This window comes from Anomaloglossus baeobatrachus, chromosome 1 (assembly GCF_048569485.1).
Source record: "Anomaloglossus baeobatrachus isolate aAnoBae1 chromosome 1, aAnoBae1.hap1, whole genome shotgun sequence".
In the NCBI taxonomy this organism is placed as follows: domain Eukaryota; kingdom Metazoa; phylum Chordata; class Amphibia; order Anura; family Aromobatidae; genus Anomaloglossus; species Anomaloglossus baeobatrachus.
The window spans coordinates 964,075,855-964,095,381 of NC_134353.1; the positions used below are offsets into that span (position 1 = coordinate 964,075,855).

At 52.8% G+C, this 19,527-nt stretch overlaps 1 protein-coding gene across 4 annotated transcripts in view; it reads left to right on the plus strand.

Moving 5' to 3' along the window:
- The window catches only part of CNTFR (ciliary neurotrophic factor receptor), a 624,317-nt gene that overhangs the window by 529,430 nt on the left and 75,360 nt on the right, over positions 1–19,527 (plus strand). The gene's annotated exons all lie outside the window — the stretch shown is intronic.

Here is a 19,527-nt window from a genome sequence, read left to right on the forward strand (position 1 = left end):
GCGCAGCAGCCGCTGTGTGCACCAGGGCATGTGAGGTGTGCAGCTACCAGAGAGCGCAGCAGCCGCCGTGTGCACCAGAGCATGTGACGTGTACAGCTACCAGAGAGCGCAGCAGCCGCTGTGTGCACCAGAGCATGTGACGTGTGCAGCTACCAGAGAGCGCAGCAGCCGCTGTGTGCACAAGGGCATGTGACGTGTACAGCTACCAGAGAGCGCAGCAGCCGCTGTGTGCACCAGGGCATGTGAAGTGTGCAGCTACCAGAGAGCGCAGCAGCCGCTGTGTGCACCAGAGCATGTGAAGTGTGCAGCTACCAGAGAGCGCAGCAGCCGCTGTGTGCACCAGGGCATGTGACGTGTGTAGCTACCAGAGAGCGCAGCAGCCGCCGTGTGCACCAGGGCATGTGACGTGTACAGCTACCACAGAGCGCAGCAGCTGCTGTGTGCACCAGGGCATGTGAAGTGTGCAGCGATCAGAGAGCGCAGCAGCCGCTGTGTGCACCAGGGCATGTGAGGTGTACAGCGATCAGAGAGCCCAGCAGCTGCTGTGTGCACCAGGGCATGTGAGGTGTGCAGCTACCACAGAGCGCAGCAGCCGCTGTGTGCACCAGAGCATGTGACGTGTGCAGCTACCACAGAGCACAGCAGCTGCTGTGTGCACCAGGGCATGTGACGTGTGCAGCGATCAGAGAGCGCAGCAGCCGCTGTGTGCACCAGAGCATGTGACGTGTGCAGCTACCACAGAGCACAGCAGCTGCTGTGTGCACCAGGGCATGTGACGTGTGCAGCGATCAGAGAGCGCAGCAGCCGCTGTGTGCACCATTGCATGTGACGTGTGCAGCGATCAGAGAGCGCAGCAGCCGCTGTGTGCACCAGGGCATGTGACGTGTGCAGCGATCAGAGAGCGCAGCAGCTGCTGTGTGCACCAGGGCATGTGACGTGTACAGCTACCAGAGAGCGCAGCAGCCGCTGTGTGCACCAGAGCATGTGACGTGTGCAGCGATCAGAGAGCGCAGCAGCCGCTGTGTGCACCAGAGCATGTGACGTGTGCAGCTACCAGAGAGCGCAGCAGCCGCTGTGTGCACAAGGGCATGTGACGTGTGCAGCTACCAGAGAGCGCAGCAGCCGCTGTGTGCACCAGAGCATGTGAGGTGTACAGCTACCAGAGAGCGCAGCAGCTGCTGTGTGCACAAGGGCATGTGACGTGTGCAGCTACCAGAGAGCGCAGCAGCTGCTGTGTGCACCAGGGCATGTGAGGTGTGCAGCGATCAGAGAGCGCAGCAGCTGCTGTGTGCACCAGGGCATGTGACGTACTCATCATTTCCGCCATATAGACTGTACTTATAAATGTCAGGCATTTCGCACACAGATTGGTCAGATGATGGCGACCTCTGCACATGAGAAGCGCGGCCCCCAGAGTTCCCTGCGGCAGCCATCCATCTTTGCCATGTTATGGTGGGCAGAGGTCACCAGTATGGCGGCCATCACAATGTGCACGTGCTGGGAAGTGCTGCTGAGTTTCTTTTTTCTGCAGTGCACAGATTTGGGATAAGTGACGGCCGCCATATGCTTCTCCTGTATGGACACAGCTGAATAGTCAGTGGAGCGCTCGCCCGTGCGGCCCCTCATACATGGCATTACCCGGGGTAGTAAGGTCCTGGCTGTGTGGAAAGTGACGTCTTATAAGACGGCGCCGGTGCAGCAGTCACTAAGCAGCCGTTCCGGGAGGTGCAGCAGTCACTAAGCAGCCGTTCCGGGAGGTGCAGCAGTCACTAAGCAGCCGTTCCGGGAGGTGCAGCAGTCACTAAGCAGCCGTTCCGGGAGGTGCAGCAGTCACTAAGCAGACGTTCCGGGAGGTGCAGCAGTCACTAAGCAGACGTTCCGGGAGGTGCAGCAGTCACTAAGCAGACGTTCCGGGAGGTGCAGCAGTCACTAAGCAGACGTTCCGGGAGGTGCAGCAGTCACTAAGCAGACGTTCCGGGAGGTGCAGCAGTCACTAAGCAGACGTTCCGGGAGGTGCAGCAGTCACTAAGCAGACGTTCCGGGAGGTGCAGCAGTCACTAAGCAGACGTTCCGGGAGGTGCAGCAGTCACTAAGCAGACGTTCCGGGAGGTGCAGCAGTCACTAAGCAGACGTTCCGGGAGGTGCAGCAGTCACTAAACAGACGTTCCGGGAGGTGCAGCAGTCACTAAGCAAACGTTCCGGGAGGTGCAGCAGTCACTAAGCAGACGTTCCGGGAGGTGCAGCAGTCACTAAGCAGACGTTCCGGGAGGTGCAGCAGTCACTAAGCAGACGTTCCGGGAGGTGCAGCAGAGCATTCTGCGCCATGTTCCTCATTACTTATTACAGGAGCAGCGGCGCCTGTGCTGCAGATACCAGGAGCGGTACATCAGCACAGACCTGCTGTGTACAGCACGGCCCTGCCATGTACAGCACAGCACTACCATGTACAGCACACCCCTGCCATGTACAGCACGGCCCTGTCATGTACAGCACACCCCTGCCATGTACAGCACGGCACCACCATGTACAGCACGTCACCACCATGTACAACACAGCCCAGCCATGTACAGCATGGCACTGCCATGTACAGCACGGCCCTGCCATGTACAGCACACCCCTGCCATGTACAGCACAGCCCTGCCATGTACAGCACGGTCCTGCCATGTACAGCACGGCCCTGCCATGTACAGCACGGCACTGCCATGTACAGCACGGTCCTGCCATGTACAGCACACCCCTGCCATGTACAGTACACCCCTGCCATGTACAGTACACCCCTGCCATGTACAGCACACCCCTGCCATGTACAGCACGGTCCTGCCATGTACAGTACACCCCTGCCATGTACAGCACACCCCTGCCATGTACAGCACGGCCCTGCCATGTACAGCACGGTCCTGCCATTTACAGCACGGTCCTGCCATGTACAGCACACCCCTGCCATGTACAGCACACCCCTGCCATGTACAGCACGGCCCAGCCATGTACAGCACGGCCCTGCCATATACAGCATGGCCCTGCCATGTACAGCATGGTCCTGCCATGTACAGCACACCCCTGCCATGTACAGCACACCCCTGCCATGTACAGCACGGTCCTGCCATGTACAGCACGGCCCTGCCATATACAGCATGGCCCTGCCATGTACAGCACGGTCCAGCCATGTACAGCACGGCCCTGGCATGTACAGCACGGCCCTGGCATGTACAGCACGGCCCTGCCATGTACAGCACGGTCCAGCCATGTACAGCACACCCCTGCCATGTACAGCACGGCCCTGCCATGTACAGCACGGCCCTGCCATGTACAGCACACCCCTGCCATGTACAGCACGGCCCTGCCATGTACAGCACGGCCCTGCCATGTACAGCACACCCCTGCCATGTACAGCACGGTCCTGCCATGTACAGCACACCCCTGCCATGTACAGCACGGTCCTGCCATGTACAGCACGGCCCTGCCATGTACAGCACGGCCCTGCCATATACAGCATGGCCCTGCCATGTACAGCACGGTCCAGCCATGTACAGCACGGCCCTGGCATGTACAGCACGGCCCTGCCATGTACAGCACGGTCCAGCCATGTACAGCACACCCCTGCCATGTACAGCACGGCCCTGCCATGTACAGCACACCCCTGCCATGTACAGCACGGCCCTGCCATGTACAGCACACCACTGCCATGTACAGCACGGCCCTGCCATGTACAGCACGGCCCTGCCATGTACAGCACACCCCTGCCATGTACAGCACGGTCCTGCCATGTACAGCACACCCCTGCCATGTACAGCACGGTCCTGCCATGTACAGCACGGCCCTGCCATGTACAGCACGGCCCTGCTATATACAGCACGGTCCTGCCATGTACAGCACACCCCTGCCATGTACAGCACACCCCTGCCATGTACAGCACACCCCTGCCATGTACAGCACGGCCCTGCCATATACAGCACGGCCCTGCCATGTACAGCACGGCCCTGCCATGTACAGCACGGTCCTGCCATGTACAGCACGGCCCTGCCATGTACAGCACGGCCCTGTCATGTACAGCACGGCCCTGTCATGTACAGCACACCCCTGCCATGTACAGCACACCCCTGCCATGTACAGCACACCCCTGCCATGTACAGCACGGTCCTGCCATGTACAGCACACCCCTGCCATGTACAGCACACCCCTGCCATGTACAGCACGGCCCAGCCATGTACAGCACGGTCCTGCCATGTACAGCACGGTCCTGCCATGTACAGCACGGCCCTGCCATGTACAGCACACCCCTGCCATGTACAGCACGGCCCTGCCATATACAGCACGGCCCTGCCATGTACAGCACGGCCCTGCCATGTACAGCACGGTCCTGCCATGTACAGCACGGTCCTGCCATGTACAGCACGGCCCTGTCATGTACAGCACGGCCCTGTCATGTACAGCACACCCCTGCCATGTACAGCACACCCCTGCCATGTACAGCACACCCCTGCCATGTACAGCACGGTCCTGCCATGTACAGCACACCCCTGCCATGTACAGCACACCCCTGCCATGTACAGCACGGCCCAGCCATGTACAGCACGGTCCTGCCATGTACAGCACGGTCCTGCCATGTACAGCACGGCCCTGCCATGTACAGCACACCCCTGCCATGTACAGCACGGCCCTGCCATGTACAGCACGGCCCTGCCATGTACAGCACGGCCCAGCCATGTACAGCACACCCCTGCCATGTACAGCACGGCCCTGCCATGTACAGCACGGCCCTGCCATGTACAGCACGGCCCTGCCATGTACTTCACACCCCTGCCATGTACAGCACGGCCCTGTCATGTACAGCACACCCCTGTCATGTACAGCACACCCCTGCCATGTACAGCACGGCCCAGCCATGTACAGCACACCCCTGCCATGTACAGCACGGCACCACCATGTACAGCACGTCACCACCATGTACAACACAGCCCAGCCATGTACAGCATGGCACTGCCATGTACAGCACGGCGCCTGTGCTGCAGATACCAGGAGCGGTACATCAGCACAGACCTGCTGTGTACAGCACGGCCCTGCCATGTACAGCACAGCACTACCATGTACAGCACACCCCTGCCATGTACAGCACGGCCCTGTCATGTACAGCACACCCCTGCCATGTACAGCACGGCACCACCATGTACAGCACGTCACCACCATGTACAACACAGCCCAGCCATGTACAGCATGGCACTGCCATGTACAGCACGGCCCTGCCATGTACAGCACACCCCTGCCATGTACAGCACAGCCCTGCCATGTACAGCACGGTCCTGCCATGTACAGCACGGCCCTGCCATGTACAGCACGGCACTGCCATGTACAGCACGGTCCTGCCATGTACAGCACACCCCTGCCATGTACAGTACACCCCTGCCATGTACAGTACACCCCTGCCATGTACAGCACACCCCTGCCATGTACAGCACGGTCCTGCCATGTACAGTACACCCCTGCCATGTACAGCACACCCCTGCCATGTACAGCACGGCCCTGCCATGTACAGCACGGTCCTGCCATTTACAGCACGGTCCTGCCATGTACAGCACACCCCTGCCATGTACAGCACACCCCTGCCATGTACAGCACGGCCCAGCCATGTACAGCACGGCCCTGCCATATACAGCATGGCCCTGCCATGTACAGCACGGTCCTGCCATGTACAGCACGGTCCTGCCATTTACAGCACGGTCCTGCCATGTACAGCACACCCCTGCCATGTACAGCACACCCCTGCCATGTACAGCACGGTCCTGCCATGTACAGCACGGCCCTGCCATATACAGCATGGCCCTGCCATGTACAGCACGGTCCAGCCATGTACAGCACGGCCCTGGCATGTACAGCACGGCCCTGGCATGTACAGCACGGCCCTGCCATGTACAGCACGGTCCAGCCATGTACAGCACACCCCTGCCATGTACAGCACGGCCCTGCCATGTACAGCACGGCCCTGCCATGTACAGCACACCCCTGCCATGTACAGCACGGCCCTGCCATGTACAGCACGGCCCTGCCATGTACAGCACACCCCTGCCATGTACAGCACGGTCCTGCCATGTACAGCACACCCCTGCCATGTACAGCACGGTCCTGCCATGTACAGCACGGCCCTGCCATGTACAGCACGGCCCTGCCATATACAGCATGGCCCTGCCATGTACAGCACGGTCCAGCCATGTACAGCACGGCCCTGGCATGTACAGCACGGCCCTGCCATGTACAGCACGGTCCAGCCATGTACAGCACACCCCTGCCATGTACAGCACGGCCCTGCCATGTACAGCACACCCCTGCCATGTACAGCACGGCCCTGCCATGTACAGCACACCCCTGCCATGTACAGCACGGCCCTGCCATGTACAGCACGGCCCTGCCATGTACAGCACACCCCTGCCATGTACAGCACGGTCCTGCCATGTACAGCACACCCCTGCCATGTACAGCACGGTCCTGCCATGTACAGCACGGCCCTGCCATGTACAGCACGGCCCTGCTATATACAGCACGGTCCTGCCATGTACAGCACACCCCTGCCATGTACAGCACACCCCTGCCATGTACAGCACACCCCTGCCATGTACAGCACGGCCCTGCCATATACAGCACGGCCCTGCCATGTACAGCACGGCCCTGCCATGTACAGCACGGTCCTGCCATGTACAGCACGGCCCTGCCATGTACAGCACGGCCCTGTCATGTACAGCACGGCCCTGTCATGTACAGCACACCCCTGCCATGTACAGCACACCCCTGCCATGTACAGCACACCCCTGCCATGTACAGCACGGTCCTGCCATGTACAGCACGGTCCTGCCATGTACAGCACGGCCCTGCCATGTACAGCACACCCCTGCCATGTACAGCACGGCCCTGCCATGTACAGCACGGCCCTGCCATGTACAGCACGGCCCAGCCATGTACAGCACACCCCTGCCATGTACAGCACACCCCTGCCATGTACAGCACACCCCTGCCATGGACAGCACGGCCCTGCCATATACAGCACGGCCCTGCCATGTACAGCACGGCCCTGCCATGTACAGCACGGTCCTGCCATGTACAGCACGGTCCTGCCATGTACAGCACGGCCCTGTCATGTACAGCACGGCCCTGTCATGTACAGCACACCCCTGCCATGTACAGCACACCCCTGCCATGTACAGCACACCCCTGCCATGTACAGCACGGTCCTGCCATGTACAGCACACCCCTGCCATGTACAGCACACCCCTGCCATGTACAGCACGGCCCAGCCATGTACAGCACGGTCCTGCCATGTACAGCACGGCACTGCCATGTACAGCATGGCCCTGCCATGTACAGCACGGCCCTGCCATGTACAGCACGGCCCTGTCATGTACAGCACACCCCTGCCATGTACAGCACGGCCCTGTCATGTACAGCACACCCCTGTCATGTACAGCACACCCCTGCCATGTACAGCACGGCCCAGCCATGTACAGCACGGCCCTGCCATGTACAGCACGGCCCTGTCATGTACAGCACTGCCCTGCCATGCACAGCACGGCCCTGCCATGTACAGCACGGCCCTGTCATGTACAGCAAGACCCTGCCATGTACAGCACGGCCCTGCCATGTACAGCACGGCCCTGTCATGTACAGCACGGCCCTGTCATGTACAGCACGGCCCTGTCATGTACAGCACACCCCTGCCATGTACAGCACGGCCCTGCCATGTACAGCACGGCCCTGCCATGTACAGCAAGACCCTGCCATGTACAGCACGGCCCTGTCATGTACAGCACACCCCTGCCATGTACAGCACACCCCTGCCATGTACAGCACACCCCTGTCATGTACAGCACGGCCCTGTCATGTACAGCACACCCCTGCCATGTACAGCACGGCCCTGCCATGTACAGCACAGCCCTGTCATGTACAGCAAGACCCTGCCACGTACAGCACACCCCTGCCATGTACAGCACGGCCCTGCCATGTACAGCACACCCCTGCCATGTACAGCACGGTCCTGCCATGTACAGCACACCCCTGCCATGTACAGCACGGCCCTGCCATGTACAGCACACCCCTGCCATGTACAGCACGGCCCTGCCATGTACAGCACGGCCCTGCCATGTACAGCACACCCCTGCCATGTACAGCACACCCCTGCCATGTACAGCACGGCCCTGTCATGTACAGCACACCCCTGCCATGTACAGCACGGCCCTGCCATATACAGCACACCCCTGCCATGTACAGCACACCCCTGCCATGTACAGCACGGTCCTGCCATGTACAGCACGGCCCTGCCATGTACAGCACGGTCCTGCCATGTACAGCACGGCCCTGCCATGTACAGCACGGCCCTGTCATGTACAGCACACCCCTGCCATGTACAGCACACCCCTGCCATGTACAGCACACCCCTGCCATGTACAGCACACCCCTGCCATGTACAGCACGGCCCTGCCATTATAATTTGGCAGCATATATACACTTTATATGAAGTGTATAATCAGACTACACCCGTCACTCTGCTCTATGTGTATGTAACAGGTATAGATGTACCTGCACTAACAGCCCCCACACAGTGTGATGCCCCCACACACAGTATAATGCCCCCACACACAGTATGATGCCCCCACACACAGTATGATGCCCCCACACAGTATGATGCCCCCACACAGTGTGATGCCCCCACACACAGTATAATGCCCCCACACACAGTATGATGCCCCCACACACAGTATGATGCCCCCACACAGTGTGATGCCCCCACACACAGTATAATGCCCCCACACACAGTATGATGCCCCCACACACAGTATGATGCCCCCACACAGTATGATGCCCCCACACAGTGTGATGCCCCCACACACAGTATAATGCCCCCACACACAGTATGATGCCCCCACACACAGTATGATGCCCCCACACAGTATGATGCCCCCACACACAGTATGATGCCCCCACACAGTATGATGCCCCCACACAGTATGATGCCCCTATACACAGTATGATGCCCCCATACACCGTATGATGCCCCCACACACAGTATGATGCCCACACACACAGTATGATGCCCCCACACACAGTATGATGCCCACACACACAGTATGATGCCCCCACACACAGTATGATGCTACCTTACACAGTATGATTCCCCTACACAGTATGATGCCCCCACACACAGTATGATGCCCCCACACACAGTATGATGCTCCCTTACACAGTATGATGCCCCCTTACACAGTATGATGCCCCCATACACAGTATGATGCCCCCACACACAGTATGATGCTCCCTTACACAGTATGATGCCCCCTTACACAGTATGATGCTCCCTTACACAGTATGATGCCCCCACACACAGTATGATGCCCCCACACACAGTATGATGCCCCCATACACAGTATGATGCCCCCACACACAGTATGATGCCCCCACACACAGTATGATGCCCCCACACACAGTATGATGCCCCCACACACAGTATGATACCCTCACACACAGTATGATGCCCCCACACAGTATGATGCCCCCACACAGTATGATGCCCCCACACAGTATGATGCCCCCACACAGTATGATGCCCCCACACACAGTATGATGCCCCCACACACAGTATGATGCTCCCTTACACAGTATGATGCCCCCACATAGTATGATGCCCCCATACACAGTATGATGCCCCCACACACAGTATGATGCCCCCACACACAGTATGATGCCCCCACACACAGTATGATGCCCCCACACACAGTATGATGCCCCCACACACAGTATGATGCTCCCTTACACAGTATGATGCCCCCACACACAGTATGATGCCCCAACACACAGTATGATGCCCCCTTACACAGTATGATGCCCCCATACACAGTATGATGCACACACACACAGTATGATGCCCCCACACAGTATGATGCCACCATACACAGTATGATGCCCCCACACACAGTATGATGCCCCCACACAGTATGATGCCCCCATACACAGTATGATGCCCCCATACACAGTATGATGCCCCCACACACAGTATGATGCCCACACACACAGTATGATGCCCCCACACAGTATGATGCTCTCTTACACAATATGATTCCCCTACACAGTATGATGCCCCCACACACAGTATGATGCCCCCACACACAGTATGATGCCCCCACACACAGTATGATGCCCCCACACACAGTATGATGCCCCCACAAACACAGTATGATGCCCCCACAAACACAGTATGATGTCCCCACACACAGTATGATGCCCCCACACACAGTATGATGCCCCCACACACAGTATGAAGTCCCCACACACAGTATGATGCCCCCACACACAGTATGATGCCCCCACACAGTATGATGCCACCATACACAGTATGATGCCCCCACACACAGTATATGATGCCCCCACACACAGTATGATGCCCCCACACAGTATGATGCCCCCATACACAGTATGATGCCCCCACACACAGTATGATGCCCCCACACACAGTATGATGCCCCCACACAGTATGATTCCCCTACACAGTATGATGCCCCCACACACAGTATGATGCCCCCACACACAGTATGATGCCCCCACACACAGTATGATGCCCCCACAAACACAGTATGATGCCCCCACAAACACAGTATGATGTCGCCACACACAGTATGATGCCCCCACACACAGTATGATGCCCCCATCCACAGTATGATGCCCCCACACACAGTATGAAGTCCCCACACACAGTATGATGCCCCCCCATACAGTATGATGCCCCCACACAGTATGATGCCACCATACACAGTATGATGCCCCCACACACAGTATGATGCCCCCACACAGTATGATGCCCCCACACACAGTATGATGCCCCCACACACAGTATGATGCCCCCACACACAGTATGATGCCCCCACACACAGTATGATGCCCCCATACACAGTATGATGCCCCCACAAACACAGTATGAGGCCCCCACAAACACAGTATGATGTCCCCACACACAGTATGATGCCCCCACACACATTATGATGCCCCCACACACAGTATGAAGTCCCCACACACAGTATGAAGCCCCCACACACAGTATGATGCCCCCACACACAGTATGAAGCCCCCACACACAGTATGATGCCCCCCACACACAGTATGATGCCCCCACACACAGTATGATGCCCCCCACACACAGTATGATGCCCCCACACACAGTATAATGCCCCCACACAGTATATGATGCCCCCACACACAGTATGATGCCCCCACACACAGTATGAAGTCCCCACACACAGTATGATGCCCCCACACACAGTATGATGCCCCCCACACACAGTATGATGCCCCCACACACAGTATAATGCCCCCACACACAGTATGATGCCCCCACACACAGTATGATGCTCCCTTACACAGTATGATGCCCCCACACACAGTATGATGCCCCCACACACAGTATGAAGCCCCCACACACAGTATGATGCCCCCACACACAGTATGAAGCCCCCACACACAGTATGATGCCCCCCACACACAGTATGATGCCCCCACACACAGTATGATGCTCCCACACAGTATGATGCCCCCATACACAGTATGATGCCCCCACACACAGTATGATGCTCCCACACAGTATGATGCTCCCTTACACAGTATAATGCCCCCACACACAGTATGATGCCCCCACACACAGTAGATTGCCCCACCCGCAGTATTGTACCTCCACAGCCCGACTCACAGATGCCCCCACACGCCGCTCCAGTCATACAGTATGTTGGACCCCGCAGCCCTCTACATATGGAGCTTCCCCTCACAGTATGATGCCACTATAGCCCTCCACACAGTATAATGTTCCCACACTTTCTCCCAAGTACAGATTGACAAAAATAAAGAATAAACTGAGAATAAACCCTCTCCCCTCGCCTCGTTCCCCGATGTGCTCCTCCGCTCCCTGCGTTGTAAGGACTGAGGCTCCGCACAGCAGACGCGCTGGCGTGATGTCTCTGCGCCGCTGTCCTGAAATACAGACATACAGACTGAATGGCACAATCTGGAGTCCACTGCGCAGGCGGCCACATGGTGCCACACACTGTTGTGTCCAGTCTGTAGGGTATGAGGCCCGGACATCATGGCCACCCTTTGAGTGCAACATCAAATCTGGTAGTGAAGAATTATGCGCTTTTTCTAAATGTTGCACAAATGAACCACAAGTGAGTCTCAATGGTGAACGACTTATGTTGTGGTTGATGGGGGCACAGTCAGGGCAGGGGCTTGGGCAAGAGTCGGGGTTCAGGCCTCGGCTTATCGCTGGACGGGGTAACTGCGCCATTTCTCCACCATTCATAATTGCACCCTGTAGTGTCACTCATCGCTCCTGTGACACGGATACATTAGCGGCGCGGGGAGCCGGGCCTGCCTGATTGTCGAGTCTTCAGTCTGGTCACACAACGTGAAGTGAAGGCCGCGTCCCCAGTTGGCACCACAAGGTCATGCCCAGCTGAGGGGGCGTCTGCAGGGGTCTGATGGAGATGTGGTTTCCTGGCAGATAACGGGGGGCACATCTGGACAGACCTGTGATATCCGGCTCTCCAGCTCTGGCACGGCGCCCTGGCACACTCTCTAATTACCAGACTGCTCCAGGACCTGACACAAAGCTCCCTGCACTTACTGCTAAGCAATGTCAATCAGGACGAGGCAGAGCGGAGGAAGCCAGGGAGCCGGGGCGCAGCTTACGGAAATTAATATGCAGTATTCATGTGCTGCGATCGATGGCAGATGCATTACCCCTGCGTTATCTGAATCAGCAGCTGCAGGGGAGGACGACAGCGAAGGGCAGACGCCTCGCACAGCTTCTCCCGCCATCCCACCACCTGTAGACGCCATTGTCATCCGGACGCAGCCTTCCTTCTACCTCCACTGCGCTGCCCAGTAATCAGAGATGGATGCACCGTCACTTCAGTTCTCCTCGCAGCGTAAATCAATGGGCCCCTGATGCCGTATTTATCACCACTTGGCTGTATCCTCCCGTAGATTTGCATTATTTAATGGACGTGTCCAGACATGATGTCACCAAGATTCAGCTACGTCCCTCCGTCTACGCTGCCCCCACAGCCTGAAGAAAGGCAGAGGCTTAGAACGTTATTCCGTTCTGCTGCTGCTCATGGGCGGGGCTTCATCCCAGGATCCGCCCCTGAGCAGCAGTGCTTCCTAGACACCTGCAAACAGATCAGCACCCTATGGTGGAGTATTGAGCCAATATCTGGGGGGCTGCTCATCTGTACATTGTCACCATAGACCACAGAGACCCGAGCGCAAAAAGCCGAATAATCACTAAAAATCGCAGAAAGAAGCACGAAGAAAATACTGAAAAATAAAGGAAGCAAATCTGTGATAACGATGAGTGTGGAGATAATTATGGAAGGAGCGCCCACTAGTGTCAGGACAGGGAACAACATGCAGAAATAATGGAGAGAAATCCATCTCCTATCCATCATCTGTCTATATCATAGTTATCTATCATCCATCCGTCCATCTCCTATCAGAAGAGGTGTCGGTCCAGTATTAGTGATTTGGTGTCTTTCCAGTATTAGTGATTTGGTGTCTCTCCAGTTTAGTGATTTGGTGTCTCTCCAGTATTAGTGACTTGGTGTCACTCCAGTATTAGTGATTTGGTGTCCCTCCAGTATTAGTGATTTGGTGTCCCTCCAGTATTAGTGATTTGGTGTCTCTCCAGTATTAGTGATTTGGTGTCCCTCCAGTATTAGTGATTTGGTGTCTCTCCAGTATTAGTGATTTGGTGTCTCTCCAGTATTAGTGATTTGGTGTCTCTCCAGTATTAGTGATTTGGTGTCCCTCCAGTATTAGTGATTTGGTGTCTCTCCAGTATTAGTGATTTGGTGTCTCTCCAGTATTAGTGATTTGGTGTCTCTCCAGTATTACTGATTTGGTGTCTCTCCAGTATTAGTGATTTGGTGTCACTCCAGTATTAGTGATTTGGTGTCTCTCCAGTATTAGTGATTTGGTGTCTCTCCAGTATTAGTGATTTGGTGTCTCTCCAGTATTAGTGATTTGGTGTCTCCAGTATTACTGATTTGGTGTCTCTCCAGTATTAGTGATTTGGTGTCTCTCCAGTATTAGTGATTTGGTGTCACTCCAGCGATAGTGATTTGGTGTCCCTCCAGTATTAGTGATTTGGTGTCCCTCCAGTATTAGTGATTTGGTGTCCCTCCAGTATTAGTGATTTGGTGTCACTCCAGTATTAGTGATTTGGTGTCTCTCCAGTATTAGTGATTCGGTGTCTCTCCAGTATTAGTGATTTGGTGTCTCTCCAGTATTAGTGATTCGGTGTCTCTCCAGTATTAGTGATTTGGTGTCTCTCCAGTATTAGTGATTTGGTGTCACTCCAGTATTACTGATTTGGTGTCACTCCAGCATTAGTGATTTGGTGTCACTCCAGCATTAGTGATTTGGTATCTCTCCAGTTTTAGTGATTTGGTATCCCTCCAGTATTAGTGAATAGGTGTCACTCCAGTATTAGTGATTTGGTGTCACTCCAGTATTAGTGATTTGGAGTCTCTCCAATATTAGTGATTTGGTGTCACTCCAGTATTAGTGAGTTGTTGCCTCTCCAGTAATACTGATTTGGTGTCACTCCAGTATTAGTGATTTGGAGTCTCTCCAGTATTACTGATTTTGTGTCACTCCAGTATTAGTGATTTGGTGTCTCTCCAGTATTAGTGATTTGGTGTCACTCCAGTATTAGTGATTTTGTGTCACTCCAGTATTAGTGATTTGGTGTCTCTCCAGTATTAGTGATTTGGTGTCTCTCCAGTATTAGTGATTTGGTGTCTCTCCAGTATTAGTGATTTGGTGTCTCTCCAGTATTAGTGATTTGGTGTCTCTAGTATTAGTGATTTGGTGTCACTCCAGTATTAGTGATTTGGTGTCTCTCCAGTATTAGTGATTTGGTGTCACTCCAGTATTAGTGATTTGGTGTCTCTCCAGTATTAGTGATTTGGTGTCTCTCCAGAATTAGTGATTTGGTGTCTCTCCAGTATAAGGCTAAGTTCACACTTCAGTTGTTTTGCATCAGTCACAATCCGTAGCCTTGAGGAATTACGGAATCCTGCAAAATATTTTGCAGGAATCCAGTATTTCCCCATAGACTTCTATTAGTGACGGATTGCGACTGATGACCCTGCGTTGCATCCGCTGCATCGCGGTCCGTCGTTTTTGACTGACCGCCGAGCGGGGAGCAACGCAGAATGTAACGTTTTTCGGGCCGTCAAAATTAGCGCGCCGCACAGGAATCCGTCGCCATCCGTCAAGCTTGTAATGTATGTCTATGGTGCTGGATTCCGTCGTAATCCGTCTTACAACGGAATCCAGCGCAGGATTCCGTCATGCTCTACTGAGCATGCCCAGCATGTTTGGCACGCCCACTGGGCTGTCCCAAACACAGACGGATCATGACTGATCCGTCAAAAAACGGACGCACAGCGGATGTAACGGACGCAACTGATCCGTTTTTTCACAGGATTCCTGTGAAAGGAATCCTGTGAAAAACACATCAGTTGCATCAGTTGACATCTAAAAAACAACTGATCCGTTGCTGACGGACCTGACGGATTGAAAACAACTGAAGTGTGAACTTAGCCTTAGTGATTTGGTGTCTCTCCGGAATTAGTGATTTGGTGTCAATCCAGTATTAGTGATTTGCTGTCTCTCCAGTATTAGTGATTTGGTGTCTCTCCAGTATTAGTGATTTGGTGTCTCTCCAGTATTAGTGATTTGGTGTCTCTCCAGTATTAGTGATTTGGTGTCTCTCCAGTATTAGTGATTTGGTGTCTCTCCAGTATTAGTGATTTGGTGTCTCTCCAGAATTAGTGATTTGGTGTCAATCCAGTATTAGTGATTTGCTGTCTCTCCAGTATTAGTGATTTGGTGTCTCTCCAGTATTAGTGATTTGGTGTCTCTCCAGTATTAGTGATTTGGTGTCTCTCCAGTATTAGTGATTTGGTGTCTCTCCAGTATTAGTGATTTGGTGTCTCTCCAGTATTAGTGATTTGGTGTCTCTCCAGTATTAGTGATTTGGTGTCACTCCAGTATTAGTGATTTGGTGTCTCTCCAGTTTTAGTGATTTGGTGTCTCTCCAGTTTTAGTGATTTGGTGTCTCTCCAGTATTAGTGATTTGGTGTCTCTCCAGTTTAGTGATTTGGTGTCTCTCCAGTTTAGTGATTTAGTGACTCTCCAGTTTAGTGATTTGGTGTCTCTCCAGAATTAGTGATTTGGTGTCACTCCAGTATTAGTGATTTGGTGTCACTCCAGTATTAGTGATTTGGTGTCTCTCCAGTATTAGTGATTTGGTGTCTCTCCAGTATTAGTGATTTGGTGTCTCTCCAGTTTAGTGATTTGGTGTCTCTCCAGTTTAGTGATTTGGTGTCTCTCCAGAATTAGTGATTTGGTGTCACTCCAGTATTAGTGATTTGCTGTCTCTCCAGTATTAGTGATTTGGTGTCTCTCCAGTTTAGTGATTTGGTGTCTCTCCAGTATTAGTGATTTGGTGTCTCTCCAGTATTAGTGATTTGGTGTCTCTCCAGTATTAGTGATTTGGTGTCTCTCCAGTATTAGTGATTTGGTGTCTCTCCAGTATTAGTCATTTGGTGTCTCTCCAGTATTAGTGATTTGGTGTCTCTCCAGTATTAGTGATTTGGTGTCTCTCCAGTATTAGTGATTTGGTGTCTCTCCAGTTTTAGTGATTTGGTGTCACTCCAGTATTAGTGATTTGGTGTCCCTCTAGTTTTAGTGATTTGGTGTCTCTCCAGCATTAGTGATTTTGTGTCACTCTAGTTTTAGTGATTTGGTGTCTCTCCAGTATTAGTGATTTGGTGTCTCTCCAGTATTAGTGATTTGGTTTCACTCTAGTTTTAGTGATTTGGTGTCTCTCCAGTATTAGTGATTTGGTGTCTCTCCAGTATTAGTGATTTGGTTTCACTCTAGTTTTAGTGATTTGGTGTCTCTCCAGTATTAGTGATTTGGTTTCACTCTAGTTTTAGTGATTTGGTGTCTCTCCAGTATTAGTGATTTGGTGTCTCTCCAGTATTAGTGATTTCGTTTCACTCTAGTTTTAGTGATTTGGTGTCTCTCCAGTATTAGTGATTTGGTTTCACTCTAGTTTTAGTGATTTGGTGTCTCTCCAGTATTAGTGATTTGGTTTCACTCTAGTTTTAGTGATTTGGTGTCTCTCCAGTATTAGTGATTTGGTGTCACTCTAGTTTTAGTGATTTGGTGTCACTCCAGTATTAGTGATTTGGTGTCTCTCCAGTATTAGTGATTTGGTGTCTCTCCAGTATTAGTGATTTGGTGTCTCTCCAGTTTTAGTGATTTGGTGTCACTCCAGTATTAGTGATTTGGTGTCTCTCCAGTTTTAGTGATTTGGTGTCACTCCAGTATTAGTGATTTGGTGTCTCTCCAGTTTTAGTGATTTGGTGTCACTCCAGTATTAGTGATTTGGTGTCCCTCTAGTTTTAGTGATTTGGTGTCTCTCCAGCATTAGTGATTTGGTGTCACTCTAGTTTTAGTGATTTGGTGTCTCTCCAGTATTAGTGATTTGGTGTCTCTCCAGTATTAGTGATTTGGTGTCTCTCCAGTATTAGTGATTTGGTGTCACTCCAGTATTAGTGATTTGGTGTCTCTCCAGTTTTAGTGATTTGGTGTCACTCAAGTATTAGTGATTTGGTGTCTCTCCAGTTTTAGTGATTTGGTGTCACTCCAGTATTAGTGATTTGGTGTCCCTCTAGTTTTAGTGATTTGGTGTCTCTCCAGCATTAGTGATTTGGTGTCACTCTAGTTTTAGTGATTTGGTGTCTCTCCAGTATTAGTGATTTGGTGTCTCTCCAGTATTAGTGATTTGGTGTCTCTCCAGTATTAGTGATTTGGTGTCACTCCAGTATTAGTGATTTGGTGTCTCTCCAGTATTAGTGATTTGGTGTCACTCCAGTATTAGTGACTTGGTGTCTCTCCAGTATTAGTGATTTGGTGTCTCTCCAGTATTAGTGATTTGGTGTCTCTCCAGTATTAGTGATTTGGTGTCTCTCCAGTTTTAGTGATTTGGTGTCTCTCCAGTATTGGTGATTTGGTTTCACTCTAGTTTTAGTGATTTGGTGTCTCTCCAGTATTGGTGATTTGGTTTCACTCTAGTTTTAGTGATTTGGTGTCTCTCCAGTATTAGTGATTTTGTGTCACTCTAGTTTTAGTGATTTGGTGTCACTCCAGTATTAGTGATTTAGTTTCACTCTAGTTTTAGTGATTTGGTGTCTCTCCAGTATTGGTGATTTGGTTTCACTCTAGTTTTAGTGATTTGGTGTCTCTCCAGTTTTAGTGATTTGGTGTCACTCTAGTTTTAGTGATTTGGTGTCACTCCAGTATTAGTGATTTAGTTTCACTCTAGTTTTAGTGGTTTGGTGTCGGTCCAGTTTTAGTGATTTGGTGTCTCTCCAGTATTGGTGATTTGGTTTCACTCTAGTTTTAGTGATTTGGTGTCACTCCAGTATTAGTGATTTGGTGTCTCTCCAGTATTAGTGATTTGGTTTCACTCTAGTTTTAGTGATTTGGTGTCACTCCAGTATTAGTGATTTGGTGTCACTCTAGTTTTAGTGATTTGGTGTCACTCCAGTATTAGTGATTTAGTTTCACTCTAGTTTTAGTGGTTTGGTGTCGGTCCAGTATTAGTGATTTGGTGTCACTCTAGTTTTAGTGATTTGGTGTCCCTCTTGTATTAGTGATTTGGTGTCACTCTAGTTTTAGTGGTTTGGTGTCGGTCCAGTTTTAGTGAGTTGGTGTCGGTCCCTTGTTAGGGGCTGTAATGTTGTCAGAGCTTTCCCCTGACATTTGTGAGGTTATTGGTGCAGGGCTTGCGCCCGCAGCCTCATCATTAGCGTCCAGAATATTTCTGATCCAGGCATTGATGTCTTAGGGGAGTTGGGGATGTAATATATGATATATAATAATATTGGCACTCCCATCCTTCTGCCCCCTAGTGGCCACTTATAGTACAGCATGTCCACTCACTCCACCCCTGAGGATCGTGGCCCTGTGAGTGGTTGTGCCTTTATTTTGCTACCCTCTATGGCCCAGTGGGTGAAGTGCAGGGAGAACATTATAGCATTCGTTGTGCGGGGCATCAGAGCATGGTGCAGCAGCGGGTTAGAGGGACGCCACCCGGATAGCCACTCTTGTGATTCTCTTTTCAGCTCCTCGGCCCTTCATTCTTTGAGCTTTGCTTTGATCAGCTGCCAGCAGCCTCCGTCCTCGCTCCGATCGGGTCTCACATTAATGAGAAATCAATGTCTCAGGCCATTAGCATAGGAAATACAAAGCAGTGAAAGGAGAGGAGGGGGCCGGGGGTCCGATAAAGCCAGTTACCCAGCTGCCATGACGGAAAAGTGAGCTCATGAAGACCCCATTGATTGCTCTCGTCTCTCAGTCCTCAGCCCTTGCTGCAGGTGGGTGCTGCCAGCAGCCATGGCCGCCATGAAGATGACCCCACAGTTT